A 23,232-nucleotide genomic window follows, 5' to 3' on the forward strand; every position below is an offset into this window, starting at 1 on the left:
TGAATCTGTCACTCTGCCATTCACATGTTGCCACAGATACACCAGTCTGAAAGCGTCTCGGTCGTGACAGATGTCCACCAGCCTCGCCAGGGGATGAGGGGAGCTCTGTGCTCTTTGTTATAGGATTTCCTGTCAGTGTACTGAGGGACACTAGTCCTCTCTGAAAAGGAAGTCCCCCCCCAACACTTTCAAGGGTTGAGAGAGCGTATATCCACGGAAACGATGCTGTTTTTCCTGAATTATGAGCTTGCGTGCGTGCGTGTGTGCGTGCTGTTAGTGGAAGACTGGAAGTGCTCGTCCCACAGGGCCCAGTCTTTCCATGTCTCCATAAAGAACCTGCTTCAAAAGTAAAGCTGTAAAGTTGGGTTGGCAACGCTGTCATCCATCAGCTCCAAAGAATTTCCTATGACCTTCTTTAAAGTCTCCTTCATTACAAACATTAGGATTTGGGTGTAATGTTTCCAATGGCTGTGACTAACACACTACCTCACTATATCCACTGTTGTAAGTAAGGAGACCAGATTACCGTGGCTCATTTATCTCTACTGAAACTAATGTACATTTGTGTATTTGTAAGTTTGTCCCAGCTGCGGTAAATGACAAGTTTCCTGCACCAGTCTCATGTTCATTTGTTATCTTGCACGTTAGTTGAGTGTAATTGAGCCTCGCTCTAGCGTTATCAACCAATGTTGGTGAATTATAATAAGTGATGAATTGATGTGTTCTTGTGTAGCCTGGAGGAAAATAAAACACTTTAATTGAAGTGACCTGAGTCAAGAGAGGCTGACTGCTGAGCCAGTACACTGACTCACATGTGTGAGGTGTCACACTATGGTATAACTGAGTTATTACTCAGACTGTGATTAGTTCTCTGGGTATCTATGTAGCTGTCAGGAAGGCATGGGCGGGGTGTTGAATGATAACAGAACAGTAACCTGCCATTAGTTCATTTTCAGCTTCACTCAGCTGATGGCTGCTCAGATGGTTAAGTTGAGCATTCAGCGGAGCAGTTAGGGATTTATTGTCTTGCTCAAGGACACTTCCAACACATAGACCGGGCCAGGAGTCCGGTGACCTTCTGATTAACAGACGACCTCTATACTAAGCTACACTAAAGCATTAAATCAGTCCTCCTCCAAATCTCCATCTACATTTTCGCTTACCGTCGACAATCGACAAAGAAAGATTATGGAATCAAACTTCCCAAAACAATGGCTGCGGACTGTTATTATCGTTGTTCATCTTTGTATCCCCCTCTCTCCTCTCCTCTCTCTTTCTCTCAACCCATCATGATTGAGGCAGATGGCTGCCCTCTCTAGAGCCTGGTTTTGTTCAAGGTTTTGTTCAAGTTTCCACTGTGGCCAAGTGCTTGCTCAGGCGTGAAACGTTGGTCTCTGCTCTAGTAGTAGTAGTAGTATAGGGTACTATTGCTCCCTAGGGACCATATTCCCTCCCACCCTTTTTATTTAGGGGGGATCCTAACCACCCATTTTTTAATTAATCTAAGGCACTTTAGGGGGGCGTGGCACGTCCGCAATTGATGACGTCATCATATTGATTTTGCTGATTGGAGTTTCCGTTATCTAATGACCTCATCAGATTGTATGAGTGTACTTTCATCTTTGGCAGTTGGGGGATCAATATGATTCTAGTTCTGCTTTCGAATTGGTTTCACATCCCCATCTGTTCAAACTGAACTGCGCATGCAGTGATTTGTGTAGGCGAACTGTCCTATTGATTGTGTGTGTGTGTGTGTGTGTGTGGGGTCCTGTTGCCTGGGTGTGTGGGCCTGAGGTCAGCAGTTCGTATGTGTTATTTTGTCCTTTCTACCAGTGATCCTTATCTACACGACGCAGACATATGGTGATATTGATTTTGGTGTGTGTGTGTGTGTGTATATAGTGTCAGTGATGTAATTAGGTTTCCAATGTAATGAGTCCCAGGATGCAGGGATGGTCTTGTAGATGAGTCCCAGGGACACTTGTTGAGTCCCACTTCAGCGACGTTTTGTCAGTCACATTTTGTCATTTTTACAAATTGCAGCATTAAACTATCATTTCATTTTTTTTTTGTTTGTTATAATGTGGTTATATTCATGTAGAAATGTATGAAAGAAGTGAATACAATTCCAAATCTGAAAACTTTAATATTTGCAAAGATGTTTGCAACAACAGTGCAAAGTATGCAAGCAGAACAACACGCCAGTGCAACGTATACAGAACAGTAAATAATATAAGGGCATCAAAATAATGTAAAATATATAAATAATAATAATAATGTGTTGCAATCAGTGAGCTTAAGTATGGTGCATTTAATGCACTGCAGCACAGCTCATTTAAAGTGACTCATTGTCTGTTTGTGAATCGGGTCTGCTTGTCACGCTAAAACATGTTCCCCTAAATATTTCTGTCGGAGGCAGCGCGGTTTAGTTGAGAGAGGTGCGACATCTCCGTTCACTGCTTATTCGTGGGGCTGCAATGGGCTGCAAGCGTCACTGATCACTCAATTGTCATCACGCTCTCTCTAAACGGCTCTAGTCTACTCTAGAGGCTGCGCTCGGAGCGCTCCGCTCCCCGGTCAGAGCTCGCCTGAGCAACATGGCGGCGCGCTGTGTTGACAATGTAGTTACAACAAATTAGTGGTTCTACAACGATTTCTACATGGATTTTATTTTTTTATAACATAGGATGAGGTCGGATGTGGGCATACAAAATGATCGTTTCCGTAGATTATTGTTTTACCGCATTTTTTCACCCCCGCATTTTTTTTTTTCAGTGGGTGTACAGTAGTGGGTCCCATGGACGCACAGGTTGATGGTCTATTGTGTCCCAAAACTATAAAGTGCGTTTTTGGACGCAAAACGCACCCTAGTTACATCACTGAGCGTGGGGAGTGTATTATTGTACGGCGGATGCTGTGAAACCCCAAAACTATTTGGTTTGAATTGAATGTGGTTATTAAATGTTGTGTGTGTAACATGGCGGTGTAAATATGTGGTATGTTTCTCAGTAAATAAAAAAATATCAATGATATTTTCATCGGTTTTTTACTTACTTCATATTTATTACACAGTATTACGGGTGTGTGTGTGTGTGTGTGTGTGTGTGTGTATGTGTATGTGTTTGTGTAGGGCATATGATGTACACTGTTTGTGTTTGTGTGTGTGTGTGTGTGTGTGTGTGTGTGTGTGCGTGTGCGTGCGTGCGTGCGTGCGTGTGTGTGTGTGTGTGTGAGGGCTGATGTTCAGGTATGCTCAGACATGTTTGACCAACTTGAGCTGTGATGCTGGCGATAATATTGATTGGTATACGATTTAGATCGGTGTATACAGTATGTAATACATACTTACATAGATTAGTTAGATAGTTTTTGTTACCATCTCGCAATATTTGACTTTTGATTTGGATATAATTTCATTAACTGGAGGCATGGTTGGTGGAATCCTAAAGGGTGCATATCTATATGCCACTATAGGGGACTGTCCCTGTTTGCCACATGTTTAAAGTAATCATGTATAGCATATTGACGTAACCTGTATATTTATGCATATAATTTCCTGTTAACCAACATTAGCACGTATTCATACTAGTTTTAATTATATACGTACGATATACTTAGATTTTTTGCATGGTTCAGGTTGTCTTAATGGTTTGTTTTAATGTACGACCTGTATTATTTTTGGTATCTGGCGGTGAGTTTTGCATGGTTCAGGTTGTCTTAAGGTTTTATTTTAATGTATGACTTGGATTATTGTGGTAGGTGGTGGTGTATTTTGTGACATTTGCATGGCTCAGGTTGTCTTAAGGTTTTATTTTAATGTATGACTTGGATTATTTTGGTACGTGGTGGTGTATTTTGTGACATTTGCATGGTTCAGGGTGTCTTAAGGTTTTGTTTTAATGTAGGACATGGGTTATTTTGGTACGTGATGGTGTATTATGTGAGTTTTGCATGGTTCATGGTGTCTTAAGGTTTTGTTTTAATGTATGACTTGGATTATTTTTGGTATGTGATGTGGTGTTTTGTGACATTTGTATGGTTTATGGTGTCTTAAGGTTTTGTTTTAATGTATGACTTGAATTATTTTGGTACGTGGTGGCGTATTTTGTGAGTTTTGCATGGTTCAGGGTGTCTTAAGGTTTTGTTTTAATGTATGACTTGGGTTATTGTTGGTATGTGATGTGGTGTTTTGTGAGTTTTGCATGGTTCATGGTGTCTTAATGTTTTGTTTTAATGTATGACTTGGGTTATTTTGGTACGTGGTGGTGTATTTTGTGACATTTGCATGGTTCATGGTGTTTTTATGTTTTGTTTTAATGTATGACTTGGGTTATTTTTGGTATGTGGTGTGGTGTTTTGTGAGTTTTGCATGGTTCAGGGTGTCTTAAGGTTTTGTTTTAATGTATGACATGGGTTATTTTTGGTATGTGATGTGGTGTTTTGTGACATTTGCATGGTTCATGGTGTCTTAATGTTTTGTTTTAATGTATGACTTGGGTTATTTTTGGTATGTGATGTGGTGTTTTGTGACATTTGCATGGTTCATGATGTCTTAATGTTTTGTTTTAATGTATGACTTGGGTTATTTTTGGTATGTGGTGGCGTATTTTGTGAGTTTTGCATGGTTCAGGGCGTCTTAAGGTTTTGTTTTAATGTATGACATGGGTTATTTTGGTACGTGGTGGTGTATTTTGTGACATTTGCATGGTTCATGGTGTCTTTATGTTTTGTTTTAATGTATGACTTGGGTTATTTTTGGTATGTGGTGTGGTGTTTTGTGAGTTTTGCAGGGTTCAGGGTGTCTTAAGGTTTTGCTTTAATGTATGACATGGGTTATTTTTGGTATGTGGTGTGGTGTTTTGTGAGTTTTGCATGGTTCAGGGTGTCTTAAGGTTTTGTTTTAATGTATGACTTGGGTTATTTTTGGTATGTGGTGTGGTGTTTTGTGACATATGCATGGTTCAGGGTGTCTTAATGTTTTGTTTTAATGTATGACATGGGTTATTTTTGGTACGTGATGTGGTGTTTTGTGACATTTGCATGGTTCAGGGTGTCTTAAGGTTTTGTTTTAATGTATGACTTGGGTTATTTTTGGTAAGTGGTGGTGTATTTTGTGACATTTGCATGGTTCAGGTTGTCTTAAGGTTTTATTTTAATGTATGACTTGGATTATTATGGTATGTGGTGGTGTATTTTGTGACATTTGCATGGTTCAGGGTGTCTTAATGTTTTGTTTTAATGTATGACATGGGTTATTTTTGGTACGTGGTGGTGTATTTTGTGACATTTGCATGGTTCATGGTGTTTTTATGTTTTGTTTTAATGTATGACTTGGGTTATTTTTGGTATGTGGTGTGGTGTTTTGTGAGTTTTGCATGGTTCAGGGTGTCTTAAGGTTTTGTTTTAATGTATGACATGGGTTATTTTTGGTATGTGATGTGGTGTTTTGTGACATTTGCATGGTTCATGGTGTCTTAATGTTTTGTTTTAATGTATGACTTGGGTTATTTTTGGTATGTGATGTGGTGTTTTGTGACATTTGCATGGTTCATGATGTCTTAATGTTTTGTTTTAATGTATGACTTGGGTTATTTTTGGTATGTGGTGGCGTATTTTGTGAGTTTTGCATGGTTCAGGGCGTCTTAAGGTTTTGTTTTAATGTATGACATGGGTTATTTTGGTACGTGGTGGTGTATTTTGTGACATTTGCATGGTTCATGGTGTCTTTATGTTTTGTTTTAATGTATGACTTGGGTTATTTTTGGTATGTGGTGTGGTGTTTTGTGAGTTTTGCAGGGTTCAGGGTGTCTTAAGGTTTTGCTTTAATGTATGACATGGGTTATTTTTGGTATGTGGTGTGGTGTTTTGTGAGTTTTGCATGGTTCAGGGTGTCTTAAGGTTTTGTTTTAATGTATGACTTGGGTTATTTTTGGTATGTGGTGTGGTGTTTTGTGACATATGCATGGTTCAGGGTGTCTTAATGTTTTGTTTTAATGTATGACATGGGTTATTTTTGGTACGTGATGTGGTGTTTTGTGACATTTGCATGGTTCAGGGTGTCTTAAGGTTTTGTTTTAATGTATGACTTGGGTTATTTTTGGTAAGTGGTGGTCTATTTTGTGACATTTGCATGGTTCAGGTTGTCTTAAGGTTTTATTTTAATGTATGACTTGGATTATTATGGTATGTGGTGGTGTATTTTGTGACATTTGCATGGTTCAGGGTGTCTTAATGTTTTGTTTTAATGTATGACATGGGTTATTTTTGGTACGTGATGTGGTGTTTTGTGACATTTGCATGGTTCATGGTGTCTTAAGGTTTTGTTTTAATGTATGACTTGGATTATTTTGGTACGTGGTGGTGTATTTTGTGAGTTTTGCATGGTTCAGGTTGTCTTAAGGTTTTATTTTAATGTATGACTTGGATTATTATGGTATGTGGTGGTGTATTTTGTGACATTTGCATGGTTCATGGTGTCTTAAGGTTTTGTTTTAATGTATGACTTGGATTATTTTTGGTATGTGATGTGGTGTTTTGTGACATTTGCATGGTTCATGGTGTCTTAAGGTTTTGTTTTAATGTATGACTTGGATTATTTTGGTACGTGGTGGCGTATTTTGTGAGTTTTGCATGGTTCAGGGTGTCTTAAGGTTTTGTTTTAATGTATGACATGGGTTATTGTTGGTATGTGATGTGGTATTTTGTGACATTTGCATGGTTCATGGTGTCTTAATGTTTTGTTTTAATGTATGACTTGGGTTATTTTTGGTATGTGATGTTTTGTGACATTTGCATGGTTCATGATGTCTTAAGGTTTTGTTTTAATGTATGACTTGGGTTATTTTTGGTATGTGGTGGCGTATTTTGTGAGTTTTGCATGGTTCAGGGCGTCTTAAGGTTTTGTTTTAATGTATGACATGGGTTATTTTTGGTATGTGATGTGGTGTTTTGTGACATTTGCATGGTTCATGGTGTCTTAATGTTTTGTTTTAATGTATGACTTGGGTTATTTTTGGTATGTGATGTGGTGTTTTGTGAGTTTTGCATGGTTCAGGGTGTCTTAAGGTTTTGTTTTAATGTATGACAGGTATTATTTTGGTATGTGATGATGTGCTTTCTGAGTTTTGCATGGTTCACGGGGTCTTAATGTTTTGTTTAAGGTATGTATTGTATTATTTTGGTGTATTGTGGTGTGTTCGAGCAGGTTGACCATCTGTTTGACCAGCTGTTGATTACAGACGTCTCCATCAAATTGGGGAAGTGAAACCAAATCGAAAGAGGAAGTACCACGTGGAGTAGTCGCAACTGTCAATCTGAAAGTGCAATCAAACAGAAGAAATCTGATTAAATCTGAGATTATTATTATTATTATTAATATATATTTTTTTCTTTTTACAATAGGCCAATTTGAAAACAATGCCATTTGTTTCTTATACCTTGAATGGCATTGTTTTCAAATTGGCCTATTGTAAAAAGAAAAAAATATATATTAATAATAATAATAATAATCTCAGATTTAATCAGATTTCTTCTGTTTGATTGCACTTTCAGATTGACAGTTGCGACTACTCCACGTGGTACTTCCTCTTTCGATTTGGTTTCACTTCCCCAATTTGATGGAGACGTCTGTAATCAACAGCTGGTCAAACAGATGGTCAACCTGCTCGAACACACCACAATACACCAAAATAATACAATACATACCTTAAACAAAACATTAAGACCCCGTGAACCATGCAAAACTCAGAAAGCACATCATCACATACCAAAATAATACCTGTCATACATTAAAACAAAACCTTAAGACACCCTGAACCATGCAAAACTCACAAAACACCACATCACATACCAAAAATAACCCAAGTCATACATTAAAACAAAACATTAAGACACCATGAACCATGCAAATGTCACAAAACACCACATCACATACCAAAAATAACCCATGTCATACATTAAAACAAAACCTTAAGACGCCCTGAACCATGCAAAACTCACAAAATACGCCACCACATACCAAAAATAACCCAAGTCATACATTAAAACAAAACCTTAAGACATCATGAACCATGCAAATGTCACAAAACACCACATCACATACCAAAAATAACCCAAGTCATACATTAAAACAAAACATTAAGACACCATGAACCATGCAAATGTCACAAAATACCACATCACATACCAACAATAACCCATGTCATACATTAAAACAAAACCTTAAGACACCCTGAACCATGCAAAACTCACAAAATACGCCACCACGTACCAAAATAATCCAAGTCATACATTAAAACAAAACCTTAAGACACCATGAACCATGCAAATGTCACAAAACACCACATCACATACCAAAAATAATCCAAGTCATACATTAAAACAAAACCTTAAGACACCATGAACCATGCAAATGTCACAAAATACACCACCACATACCATAATAATCCAAGTCATACATTAAAATAAAACCTTAAGACAACCTGAACCATGCAAAACTCACAAAATACACCACCACGTACCAAAATAATCCAAGTCATACATTAAAACAAAACCTTAAGACACCATGAACCATGCAAATGTCACAAAACACCACATCACGTACCAAAAATAACCCATGTCATACATTAAAACAAAACATTAAGACACCCTGAACCATGCAAATGTCACAAAATACACCACCACATACCATAATAATCCAAGTCATACATTAAAATAAAACCTTAAGACAACCTGAACCATGCAAATGTCACAAAATAGACCACCACTTACCAAAAATAACCCAAGTCATACATTAAAACAAAACCTTAAGACACCCTGAACCATGCAAATGTCACAAAACACCACATCACGTACCAAAAATAACCCATGTCATACATTAAAACAAAACATTAAGACACCCTGAACCATGCATATGTCACAAAACACCACACCACATACCAAAAATAACCCAAGTCATACATTAAAACAAAACCTTAAGACACCCTGAACCATGCAAAACTCACAAAACACCACACCACATACCAAAAATAACCCATGTCATACATTAAAGCAAAACCTTAAGACACCCTGAACCCTGCAAAACTCACAAAACACCACACCACATACCAAAAATAACCCAAGTCATACATTAAAACAAAACATAAAGACACCATGAACCATGCAAATGTCACAAAATACACCACCACGTACCAAAATAACCCATGTCATACATTAAAACAAAACCTTAAGACGCCCTGAACCATGCAAAACTCACAAAATACGCCACCACATACCAAAAATAACCCAAGTCATACATTAAAACAAAACATTAAGACATCATGAACCATGCAAATGTCACAAAACACCACATCACATACCAAAAATAACCCAAGTCATACATTAAAACAAAACATTAAGACACCATGAACCATGCAAATGTCACAAAACACCACATCACATACCAAAAATAACCCATGTCATACATTAAAACAAAACCTTAAGACACCCTGAACCATGCAAAACTCACAAAACACCACACCACATACCAAAAATAACCCAAGTCATACATTAAAACAAAACATAAAAACACCATGAACCATGCAAATGTCACAAAATACACCACCACGTACCAAAAATAACCCATGTCATACATTAAAACAAAACATTAAGACACCCTGAACCATGCAAATGTCACAAAATACACCACCACATACCATAATAATCCAAGTCATACATTAAAATAAAACCTTAAGACAACCTGAACCATGCAAATGTCACAAAATACACCACCACTTACCAAAAATAACCCAAGTCATACATTAAAACAAAACCTTAAGACACCCTGAACCATGCAAATGTCACAAAACACCACATCACGTACCAAAAATAACCCATGTCATACATTAAAACAAAACATTAAGACACCCTGAACCATGCATATGTCACAAAACACCACACCACATACCAAAAATAACCCAAGTCATACATTAAAACAAAACCTTAAGACACCCTGAACCATGCAAAACTCACAAAACACCACACCACATACCAAAAATAACCCATGTCATACATTAAAACAAAACCTTAAGACGCCCTGAACCATGCAAAACTCACAAAATACGCCACCACATACCAAAAATAACCCAAGTCATACATTAAAACAAAACATTAAGACATCATGAACCATGCAAATGTCACAAAACACCACATCACATACCAAAAATAACCCAAGTCATACATTAAAACAAAACATTAAGACACCATGAACCATGCAAATGTCACAAAACACCACATCACATACCAAAAATAACCCATGTCATACATTAAAACAAAACCTTAAGACACCCTGAACCATGCAAAACTCACAAAACACCACACCACATACCAAAAATAACCCAAGTCATACATTAAAACAAAACATAAAAACACCATGAACCATGCAAATGTCACAAAATACACCACCACGTACCAAAAATAACCCATGTCATACATTAAAACAAAACATTAAGACACCCTGAACCATGCAAATGTCACAAAATACACCACCACATACCATAATAATCCAAGTCATACATTAAAATAAAACCTTAAGACAACCTGAACCATGCAAATGTCACAAAATACACCACCACTTACCAAAAATAACCCAAGTCATACATTAAAACAAAACCTTAAGACACCCTGAACCATGCAAATGTCACAAAACACCACATCACGTACCAAAAATAACCCATGTCATACATTAAAACAAAACATTAAGACACCCTGAACCATGCATATGTCACAAAACACCACACCACATACCAAAAATAACCCAAGTCATACATTAAAACAAAACCTTAAGACACCCTGAACCATGCAAAACTCACAAAACACCACACCACATACCAAAAATAACCCATGTCATACATTAAAGCAAAACCTTAAGACACCCTGAACCCTGCAAAACTCACAAAACACCACACCACATACCAAAAATAACCCAAGTCATACATTAAAACAAAACATAAAGACACCATGAACCATGCAAATGTCACAAAATACACCACCACGTACCAAAATAACCCATGTCATACATTAAAACAAAACCTTAAGACGCCCTGAACCATGCAAAACTCACAAAATACGCCACCACATACCAAAAATAACCCAAGTCATACATTAAAACAAAACATTAAGACATCATGAACCATGCAAATGTCACAAAACACCACATCACATACCAAAAATAACCCAAGTCATACATTAAAACAAAACATTAAGACACCATGAACCATGCAAATGTCACAAAACACCACATCACATACCAAAAATAACCCATGTCATACATTAAAACAAAACCTTAAGACACCCTGAACCATGCAAAACTCACAAAACACCACACCACATACCAAAAATAACCCAAGTCATACATTAAAACAAAACATAAAAACACCATGAACCATGCAAATGTCACAAAATACACCACCACGTACCAAAATAACCCAAGTCATACATTAAAACAAAACATTAAGACACCATGAACCATGCAAAACTCACAAAACACCACATCACATACCAACAATAACCCAAGTCATACATTAAAACAAAACCTTAAGACACCCTGAACCATGCAAAACTCACAAAATACGCCACCACGTACCAAAATAATCCAAGTCATACATTAAAACAAAACCTTAAGACACCCTGAACCATGCAAAACTCACAAAATACGCCACCACGTACCAAAATAATCCAAGTCATACATTAAAACAAAACCTTAAGACACCATAAACCATACAAATGTCACAAAACACCACATCACATACCAAAAATAATCCAAGTCATACATTAAAACAAAACCTTAAGACACCATGAACCATGCAAAACTCACATAATACACCATCACGTACCAAAATAACCCATGTCCTACATTAAAACAAAACCTTAAGACACCCTGAACCATGCAAATGTCACAAAATACACCACCACGTACCAAAATAATCCAAGTCATACATTAAAATAAAACCTTAAGACAACCTGAGCCATGCAAATGTCACAAAATACACCACCACCTACCACAATAATCCAAGTCATACATTAAAATAAAACCTTAAGACAACCTGAACCATGCAAAACTCACCGCCAGATACCAAAAATAATACAGGTCGTACATTAAAACAAATCATTAAGACAACCTGAACCATGCAAAAAATCTAAGTATATCGTACGTATATAATTAAAACTAGTATGAATACGTGCTAATGTTGGTTAACAGGAAATTATACGCATAAATATACAGGTTACGTCAATATGCTATACATGATTACTTTAAACATGTGGCAAACAGGGACAGTCCCCTATAGTGGCATATAGATATGCACCCTTTAGGATTCCACCAACCATGCCTCCAGTTAATGAAATTATATCCAAATCAAAAGTCAAATATTGCGAGATGGTAACAAAAACTATCTAACTAATCTATGTAAGTATGTATTACATACTGTATACACCGATCTAAATCGTATACCAATCAATATTATCGCCAGCATCACAGCTCAAGTTGGTCAAACACGTCTGAGCATACCTGAACATCAGCCCTCACACACACACACACACACACACACACACGCACGCACGCACGCACGCACGCACACGCACACACACACACACACACACACACACACACACACACACACACACACACAAACACAAACAGTGTACATCATATGCCCTACACAAACACATACACATACACACACACACACACACACACACACACACCCGTAATACTGTGTAATAAATATGAAGTAAGTAAAAAACCGATGAAAATATCATTGATATTTTTTTATTTACTGAGAAACATACCACATATTTACACCGCCATGTTACACACACAACATTTAATAACCACATTCAATTCAAACCAAATAGTTTTGGGGTTTCACAGCATCCGCCGTACAATAATACACTCCCCACACTCAGTGATGTAACTAGGGTGCGTTTTGCGTCCAAAAACGCACTTTATAGTTTTGGGACACAATAGACCATCAACCTGTGCGTCCATGGGACGCACTACTGTACACCCACTGAAAAAAAAAAATGCGGGGGTGAAAAAATGCGGTAAAACAATAATCTACGGAAACGATCATTTTGTATGCCCACATCCGACCTCATCCTATGTTATAAAAAAATAAAATCCATGTAGAAATCGTTGTAGAACCACTAATTTGTTGTAACTACATTGTCAACACAGCGCGCCGCCATGTTGCTCAGGCGAGCTCTGACCGGGGAGCGGAGCGCTCCGAGCGCAGCCTCTAGAGTAGACTAGAGCCGTTTAGAGAGAGCGTGATGACAATTGAGTGATCAGTGACGCTTGCAGCCCATTGCAGCCCCACGAATAAGCAGTGAACGGAGATGTCGCACCTCTCTCAACTAAACCGCGCTGCCTCCGACAGAAATATTTAGGGGAACATGTTTTAGCGTGACAAGCAGACCCGATTCACAAACAGACAATGAGTCACTTTAAATGAGCTGTGCTGCAGTGCATTAAATGCACAATACTTAAGCTCACTGATTGCACCACATTATTATTATTATTTATATATTTTACATTATTTTGATGCCCTTATATTATTTACTGTTCTGTATACGTTGCACTGGCGTGTTGTTCTGCTTGCATACTTTGCACTGTTGTTGCAAACATCTTTGCAAATATTAAAGTTTTCAGATTTGGAATTGTATTCACTTCTTTCATACATTTCTACATGAATATAACCACATTATAACAAAAAAAAAAAATGAAATGATAGTTTAATGCTGCAATTTGTAAAAATGACAAAATGTGACTGACAAAACGTCGCTGAAGTGGGACTCAACAAGTGTCCCTGGGACTCATCTACAAGACCATCCCTGCATCCTGGGACTCATTACATTGGAAACCTAATTACATCACTGACACTATATACACACACACACACACACCAAAATCAATATCACCATATGTCTGCGTCGTGTAGATAAGGATCACTGGTAGAAAGGACAAAATAACACATACGAACTGCTGACCTCAGGCCCACACACCCAGGCAACAGGACCCCACACACACACACACACACACAATCAATAGGACAGTTCGCCTACACAAATCACTGCATGCGCAGTTCAGTTTGAACAGATGGGGATGTGAAACCAATTCGAAAGCAGAACTAGAATCATATTGATCCCCCAACTGCCAAAGATGAAAGTACACTCATACAATCTGATGAGGTCATTAGATAACGGAAACTCCAATCAGCAAAATCAATATGATGACGTCATCAATTGCGGACGTGCCACGCCCCCCTAAAGTGCCTTAGATTAATTAAAAAATGGGTGGTTAGGATCCCCCCTAAATAAAAAGGGTGGGAGGGAATATGGTCCCTAGGGAGCAATAGTACCCTATACTACTACTTCTAGTCTACTCTTCACGTGCAGTATCTTGAGACAACTTGTTTTGATTTGGCACTGTAATATTGAATTGAATTGATACATCTGTGAGGTGCAAGTGTTGGTCTCAGAGATGAAAGCACAGGGGTTGTTAGTCACACTTAGCTTATGGCCATCTGGCATCTACACACACACAATGCCAGTTCCATGAGTCAGGGCAGCTGAATGCTACTACTACTACTACTGGTCATTGTTGATTTTGTCGACTAAAACTAAAATGTTCGTCGACTTCCTTTTTCCATTGACGAACACTAAATGGAAACTAAATAAAAACTAAGCTATGATGACTAAAACTAAGGCTAAATATACTGACAATTTTGTCAACAAATAAAAAACTAGACTAAAATGTTAGGAAGGGATATACTACTGGTCCTTCCAGTAAGTCGGCTGGTGATGTTTGTCCAGTCGTACACCAGCGAGTCACGCTACTCGTGAATAGCTGGAAGTGTCAGTCAGGACTGTGGCATCTCAATGGGGTCCAGTTGAGTATCATCACACAGGATGAGGAAGGAAGAGATAAAGAGAACACAAAGGATAAGTCACGGCTTGAGGAGAGCTGATGGGAAAACTGTACAATGGTACTGGCAGGGGAAGGAAGCCGCCTCCAATTTCACTAAAAAGGCAAAACGAGAGTAAACAGCCTTGAGTTGGAGAGTGATTGAAGACGTAGCTGTGGGGGGTGTCAAGAGATAAAGATAAGAGTAGCGGAGAGAAGGAGAAAAACATAGAGAGGGAGGGAGATAATGAGTGAAAGAGATGGAGTGAATGACACAGAGATAGAGAGAGTGGGAGATAAAGAAGGGGAAAAGGGAAAGAGAAGGGGGGGGGGGAGGGAAGTGCAGAAAAGATGAATAGCATGGTTCTTTACCGAGTGAGGACTGACTCATTACTCTCTGCTCTGCAAAAGGGAAAAAAAACAATTCAGAACTTCAACTATAAGTGCCTGCTAGCTCAGTCACAGGCACAGCATGGCAGCACTACAAAGTAGCGGCGTGCAACAACACAGCCCCTTTAAATATCCCATTCCCCGCCAACTAACGGGACACATTTACATAATAACAGTCATGAAAGCACGGGCTTAGGGGGAGTGTGGCATGGGTAAAGAATGTCTGCAATAAACCTAGATTCATTACCGCGCAGCATAGCCAAGTCAAAATCAATCATAACCAGGAGGAAAAATGCCCTAGTCTCCATCCTTGCTTTTCCCTTGACCCGTCCCCGAGTCCCTGTCAATTTTGGAAGTAGGCCCTCCTGCCTGCGGTCCTCTCTATCGAGCCTGAGCTGCAGACTTACAGCGATGGCACATTCTTCAGCATAATGTGCACAGCAGACAGGATCCAATTGGTGATTCATCACCAAAGGTGGGAGTGAGGCCATCAATCGGCCCAAACAATATATACAGTATGTGGCAGCACAGTGTGTCAGGAAGCATACAAAATGTTGTTGTCGAAAATTTCATTTCCTTTTGTTTTGTACCCACCGGCCATGTGTCTGAAGTTGGCTTATATGGTTTATATGGGCGGCAGTGGCTCAGGAAGTAGAGCGGCCGACCCGTCTTGGAATCTGAAGGTTCCAGATTTGATTCCCGGTTCCTACTGGCCAAGTTTCAAAGTGTCCTTGAGCAAGACACTGAACCCCGGCTAACTACTCCCAATAAGCAGGTTGGTGTCTTGATTTCTACCGCCAATCAGTGTGTGAATGGGTGTATGTGAAGTACATGGTAATGTGAAACGCTAGAGAAAAGTGCTATATAAATGCAATCCATTATATGTGTACAGTAACTTGTGAATGTAGAACACACTGTATTAGTAGTACCCGTGACAATAGGTGCCGGAGGGGGAGTCATTTGGTTCTGAATGTCCCCGCACTATTGGGGGATGCCTGGTCTATTTATTTATTTTCCCCGACCGGCGCTGGTGCATGCCATGGTCTATTTTTATTTAGCTGCGCAATAGAGCATCTCATTCGTACAGCCTTTTCAAAAAGTATTTATTTAAAGACGGTTTCTTCTTTCTAATTATTTGATCGGCCCAAAATATTGTGTTTGTTGTCATGATTTGTTACGATCCGAGTTGGCTTTGTCCACGGAATAACCGTCTTTATATAAATACTTTTTGAAAAGCCTATGGAGAAAATGTATGGAGAATCATTTCCTGGGCCACTCCAGATTAATCTATTAAGAGAGTGGCGACACTAGCGTTGACTCCCATTGTAACAATGGAACACGGAAGTGCTCATTCTATCGCAATGGGATAGTTCCAATGTTTAGAACTATAGCCCATAGGCACCCGCTTTGCGGCGAGATCAAAGCGTGTCGCCACTCTCTTACGATTCCACTCGGGGCCACTCGTCGTCCTGGAAGGGGGCAGGACTGTGATGCTCTATAGTCGTTGACTCGTTGTGTATTGGCTGCATACGTGCAGTAAATAAGTGCTCTTAATCTCAACTTGATCAAGGTGTCAGAGGCTAATAAACATCAATGTGAGTCATGATGTCGTCACCCCCCCCCCCCTCCATAAATAATAATAATAAATAATAATAATGTCCCCACACTTTTAACGTCCAGGTGGCGCCCCTACCCGTGACTGTGTACATAAATTAGATAGTGCCCTTGAGATAATCCATTTTAGTCTTAAGAGGTAGTCAGGTACAGGTATCTGCAAATAAGTAATGGAAAAGCACAAATACATACCGGTAGCCTATATGATTTGATTTCAGTTACTTTGTCGTCCGGAAAGATCTTGCAATTATTTGTGGTTCATCAATAAAGTCTTTCACAGTTCCATGTATTTGCCATCACTACAGTTTTTGCTTATGAGACAAGCATATCTTTCACACGACATGATGTAAAAATATATGCCTGGACATTGTATATCTTTTGTCTCAGTGCCTCTCTTCCTGAATTCAATTTCAATACTTCTGTGTCGTAAATTGTGGTTGAAAAATCGTTGCAGCCTAGTACTAAACAGGCAACACACTTGAACCAACTACATGCTACCAGCCAGTACTGTGTTAATTCATGCTGCACATCTCCCCTGATATGATTTGCTGGGATTCACATTCAAACCAGCAAACGTGAGGATTGCAGGAAAATAAATTCATCCGGGTTCGCAAATTCCACAACCAACAAAAAGAGTTCCACTGGATTGATAAAAGACACGGTTGCCCAGTTTCCCACCCCTGGACTATGATACATTAAGTTATGGTATGTTATGTTATAGTACAGCATAATATAATATATATATATTACACCATTGGTGCATACTACTCCACATATACTTGACAAATAGCCTATCTTGCTTAGTGTAAGCAGCTTGGGAGCTGACAGGAACCATAGTAAGTTGTAAGCCGGCAAATGCGTGACGCCATATATCTCCCCGTATACTGTAAGGTAGCAGAGACACACTTGTCTGTCAGAGTCTGGTGATTTCCCAAGGGAAGCTAGTTTAAACTCCAACAAACTGCCACAGCCGCCAGGTTTCGGTTCTCACGGCTCAGAGCTCCTCCATGACACGCATGGAGGAGCATTGCATATTGCACACACAGTTATATTACTTTGACTTGTCAGCACACGTAGACTCAGGGAAGGGCCTATTCTTGAGTCCCCATCTCCTTTTCTCTCTATATTGCTCTACAGTATGTAACCCATTTGGCCTGGTAAAAGCTTCAGTTCACTTTCCAACTTTCAAATTAATATTAGCTCTTTGTGTCACCTTTTAATGGTCCAAGTTGCCTGCTGCTTACAAATTAACATGTGCACCGTTGGCACAGACATGACATTTTTTGACAAGGAACTTCTACAGCACGGATGGACAACCTGTTTGGACATAATGATCACTTGTGGGTGTGGGGTGTGGGGTGTGCTCACCCAGGCAGTGCCTGATTATAGGCTAATAGCCCCCATTTTTAGGACCACCATTCAGGTGTTTGGCTCATTCCTACACTCTGTGAAAGGCCCCCTACATCACCATTTAGTCTGTTTAGTGTAACTAAACCTGCACTACAGTATATTGATCCTTTACATCAGGGGTGCCCACTGCCCACTGCCCAGAAGGTAGATCGCGATCTACCAGTAGATCACAAAGGCTTTGCAGGTAGACCACATGACATGCCCCAAAATATATATCATTAAAAAAAACTACTTGAATTAAGATGACTGATTGATTAAAAGAGCCTTTCAGCTCAAACACACAATACAAATGCAATACAAATACAAAGTCATATACAAATAACTACGAATTCCATTTTCCTCTCTCCATTTCCCATTCCAAGTGTGTTTGTCTTATAGTATGTAACGCCAGTGCTGCTGTTTTCAGCAATGGGATAATACTTTTTTGGGTGAGTAGATCTTGTTGAGCTGGTCATTGTGAAAGTAGCTCTCAAGTCCAAAAAGTGTCACCTGGTGTTTGGCTCGTTGCCCACCGTTATTCTAGACTAGAGCTTCGAGGTTGAGCCTGGCTGTTAACACTCATGATGAGCATCTGTCACAGCTATGAGGAACGTAGTAGCTCTCTAGTAGCATTAGCATGGTAATATGATAGAGGCAGGCTGCAGAATGCACACAGTAAAATGTGTACGTGGGTAAAATGGTCTGTGAGTTTACCCGGTAGGTATTATACATGGTATAGTCATAGTTAAATGAACATTATGCGCATCTGTGCAGTTCTGACTGATTCATACACAAGTGTATGTGTGTTCATGTGTATGTGATATTACACATCTTACACACTTTTGTGTAAAATCTTTGAGTGTTCATGTTTCGTTTCTCTGACCATTATGTCCACGGCCTGTTAAAACATTTGAAGTGAAGTGACCACTGACCACGTATGGGTGCGTTTTAGAACAGTGGTGTGACAGCAAAGCCACAGACCAATTCCCTGCATTCAATTTACACCATCCCTCACACTACCACCTGTCACAGCAATGGGTCTTTGTGTGTGTGTGTGTGTGTGTGTGTGTGTGTGTGTGTGTGTGTGTGTGTGTGTGTGAGGGTGTGTGTGTGTGTGTGTGTGTGTGGAAAGGCATGTGACAGCACTGTGCTACTCTCACAATGAGCAGAGAGAAAACAACCTGATGATGATGACAGAGGCAGCTAGAGAGAGACAGACAGACGTAAAGACACAGACAGGTGGATACAGACTTACAGAGACAGTGTGTCACGGTCACAGAGACAGACGGAGAGATATTACAGATGGAGAGTGATGGGCCTCAGGGACAGTGACAGGAACGCATGTCATTGGATACTCATTTTCTGTCATTATGTCACTAATATTTCATAAAAGGACACATCTTTTTTAACAGCCATGCCAATAACAGGAGGAGAGAGCGGAAGACGTAGGGAGAGAGCAAAAGCTAGAGGCTGGAAGAATAATGCATGATAACATGAAATAATTTGTCTGACTCAGAAATACAGAGTAGTGTGAAATGAAGACATCCATGATTGCCAGCAGAAAGGTGAGAATTGTTCAGCGAGGGACCAGCTATTGGAAAAGAGAGAGCGTCTGAAAGTGAGAAGTATGGAGGGTGGGAATGGCTCGGGGGAGAGAGATCAGGTCAAACTGGAATGTGTTGACTGAGACTCAGCATTTTGAGTCAAACCGAGAGAAACAGAGCCTCACTGCCTTTCATTCTTAATGGATGAGGGCTCACACTGATATAATGCACAATGATAGTAAATACAAAATAAAACACACTCAGAGTCACAAAGGAACTTTACTCTTCGTGCACTGTGTGCAAAAATAAACGCAAGCTCTTCTCCTAAGTTCATCGTGACCTGACTAATACATGATGTATGGGCCTGATTGTGACTCTATGAGACACATACAAATGCAGACACACTCGAGGGCTCGTGCACAAACACATACGCACATACACATGCACAAACATACATCCATGCGCAATTGCACACGCACCCCCACTCCTACCTATATGTCCATACACATGAGCACACCCACAAAACTACACCCACTCATTATGAGGACCCTCTGGCTTGGGCTGATACTTCTAACCACCTTTGTAGCACCCCCCCCCCCCCTTCAGCAAACCAGCCTCCTAAAAAGCAGCTAAATTACACACACACACACACACACACACACACACTTACTTCCTGGTCCTAATGTTGTCCCTCCCGAACCCCTGTGAGCCAAACATCAGTGACGTCCATACACACACTCCCCTCAACAGAAGTTTACTGTACGTGAAAGGAACACAGATTAAAAAAAGAAAACGCTTTGATGTTATTTAATTTCTTCCACCTTGTCGGCTCTCTCTCCCCCCTTCTAACAAGGGTTCAAAAGCTTTAGAATTGCCGGAAGCCATGAGTAATTACTGGTGGGTGTATGGTACCATATTATGAGACATGAGGGTTTACTAGCTGACTGGGGCAGAAAACACTGGGAGGTGAGTGGATTTGAACGGAGAAACATCAGGGCGAAGAAACAGAAAGCAGCATATGAGAGAGAGCAAGACCAGATCAGAGATGAATAGAGAGAGAGAAAGGTTAGGGTAAAGGTTCTGGTGTGGGCTGGTTTATGCTTTTCAGAGTTTGTGATAATTTCCATCTCTTCAACTTTGATTCCAAAATTGGTTCCCAGCCAGTGACAAATAAACCCATGTTGATTCTTTCCTCCCTAGGGGACCGTACTTGAGCAGCTTGCATGCAGGGGTAAGTGAAAAGCTGCAAAGTTTGGGGATTTAATACAATTTATTTCCAAAATGATAAGAAAATATCCCAAGTCATTTCATAAGCCCATTATATAACGCAACTAGTTACACCCATGCAGGTGTCATCTGTTACATTAATATGTGAAGACGAAATCACGCCTGTCAAAACCAATACATAAATAGTTACATTTGGACTCAACCAACCAACTAGCACATCAATCATGGCATGAATGGCCAACTAGTGCGCAAGCAGAGCGCGCAAGTACTTTCGACCGCTGTAAACTGTCAAATCTCAGTATATCTGTGAAGGAACGTTTGAAATGTAAAATTATTAGGTTATTAGGTGTAACTATTTGCTACCTACCTACTTTATGCATATAAACACCTAGTATTATTAAGTATGGTTCAAGTTTCTATCTATATAAGAAATACAGTTTTATCGATGTAGATATATTCTAGATCCCTATTTAGGTTTTCAAAGAAAAGTAAATCATTGATATGTGATGAAAAAAAAGGTATATAAACTGATTTAAAATATATTATACAGTATAGTTATTTTATTATTTATTGTAAATTGTCAATTCTTTTAAATGTATTTCATCTTGGATTATAGTGATATTAATACTAAATCATGGTCAGAGTAATATGTGTCTCTAACTTCAATTTCTGTAATAATACTTTCACATTTGTTAAAATATACATGATCTACAATACGTCATACGTATACTACAGTATATACATAATCAGTAAAATAAAATAGCAAATTGTGCCTGATCTGCTGGGACCAGAGTACGTGGTGTGTATATGTATGACTAGCTCTAAATGATGACGTAAGACATACGTATACATATACTATATAGAGTATGTAGTTGTAAGTTGATTAGCGGTATACTGTGGTTACTTTGCGCCAAAAACCGCGACAGCAACCCGCCATTTTATGCGTATGCCAATAAAACAGCAAATCTGTGCCTGGTTTGCTGGGACCAGATCACATAAATGACCATATGTCTTATGTCATCATTTAGAGCTAGTCATACATATACACACCACGTACTCTGGTCCCAGCAGATCAGGCACAATTTGCTATTTTATTTTACTGATTATGTATATAGTATACGTATGACTAGCTCTAAATGATGACGTAAGACATACGTATACATATACATATACTATATAGAGTATGTAGTTGTAAGTTGATTAGCGGTATACTGTGGTTACTTTGCGCCAAAAACCGCGACAGCAACCCGCCATTTTATGCGTATGCCAATAAAACAGCAAATCTGTGCCTGGTTTGCTGGGACCAGATCACATAAATGACCATATGTCTTACGTCATCATTTAGAGCTAGTCATACATATACACACCACGTACTCTGGTCCCAGCAGATCAGGCACAATTTGCTATTTTATTTTACTGATTATGTATATGGTATACGTATGACTAGCTCTAAATGATGATGTAAGACATACGTATACATATACATATACTATATAATAATAATAATAATAATAAACTTTATTTGTATAGCACTTTTCATACATAAATGCAGCTCAAAGTGCTTCACAGGGCAGGACACAAAAATAAAATACAATAAAACACAAGTAGTTAAAATGAGAACATAAAATAAATAAAAACAAATAAAAACACCACATGCAGCAAATGTGAGTCTTGAGTTGAGATTTAAAAATGTCTACAGAGGGTGCGTGTCTGAGCTCGAATGGAAGTTTATTCCAGGCTGTTGGGCCGTAGAAGCAAAAAGCTGCCTCACCATGTTTTTTTGAGCACATTCTTTTAGGCACTTCAAGTAGGCCAGCATTGGAGGACCTGAGGGGGCGGTTAGGGACATATCTAGGTAGGCAGTCACGGAGGTACGGAGGTGCGAGACCATTGAGAGCTTTATAGACAAGTAACAGAATTTTAAAATCAATCCTAAAAACAACCGGAAGCCAGTGCAGTGATGCCAAAACTGGAGTAATATGTTCTCTCATCTTAGTTCTAGTTAAAACTCTAGCTGCTGCATTTTGGACAAGTTGTAATCTGTCAGTCGTTTTCTTAGGCAGTCCTGAAAAGAGTGCATTGCAGTAGTCAAGCCGAGAAAAAACAAAGGCGTGGATTAGCGTTTTT

The 23,232-nt window shown here is 39.2% G+C and overlaps 1 protein-coding gene across 5 annotated transcripts in view; it reads right to left on the reverse strand.

Moving 5' to 3' along the window:
- ddr1 (discoidin domain receptor tyrosine kinase 1) overlaps positions 1-23,232 on the reverse strand; it is a 96,215-nt gene that overhangs the window by 65,309 nt on the left and 7,674 nt on the right. For 2 of the 5 annotated variants that reach the window (XM_083760658.1, XM_083760660.1), the window contains exon 1: positions 20,549-20,591. The exons of 1 other annotated variant lie outside the window; for it this stretch is intronic. The gene's annotated coding sequence lies outside the window, so the exon portion shown is untranslated. Of the gene's footprint in view, positions 1-20,548; positions 20,593-23,232 lie in introns of those variants that run through there. 2 more of the 5 variants (XM_083760657.1, XM_083760656.1) reach the window with 2 other exon arrangements.

This window comes from Protomyctophum parallelum (genome assembly GCF_964188405.1).
Source record: "Protomyctophum parallelum genome assembly, chromosome: 3".
Taxonomy (NCBI): Eukaryota; Metazoa; Chordata; class Actinopteri; order Myctophiformes; family Myctophidae; genus Protomyctophum; species Protomyctophum parallelum.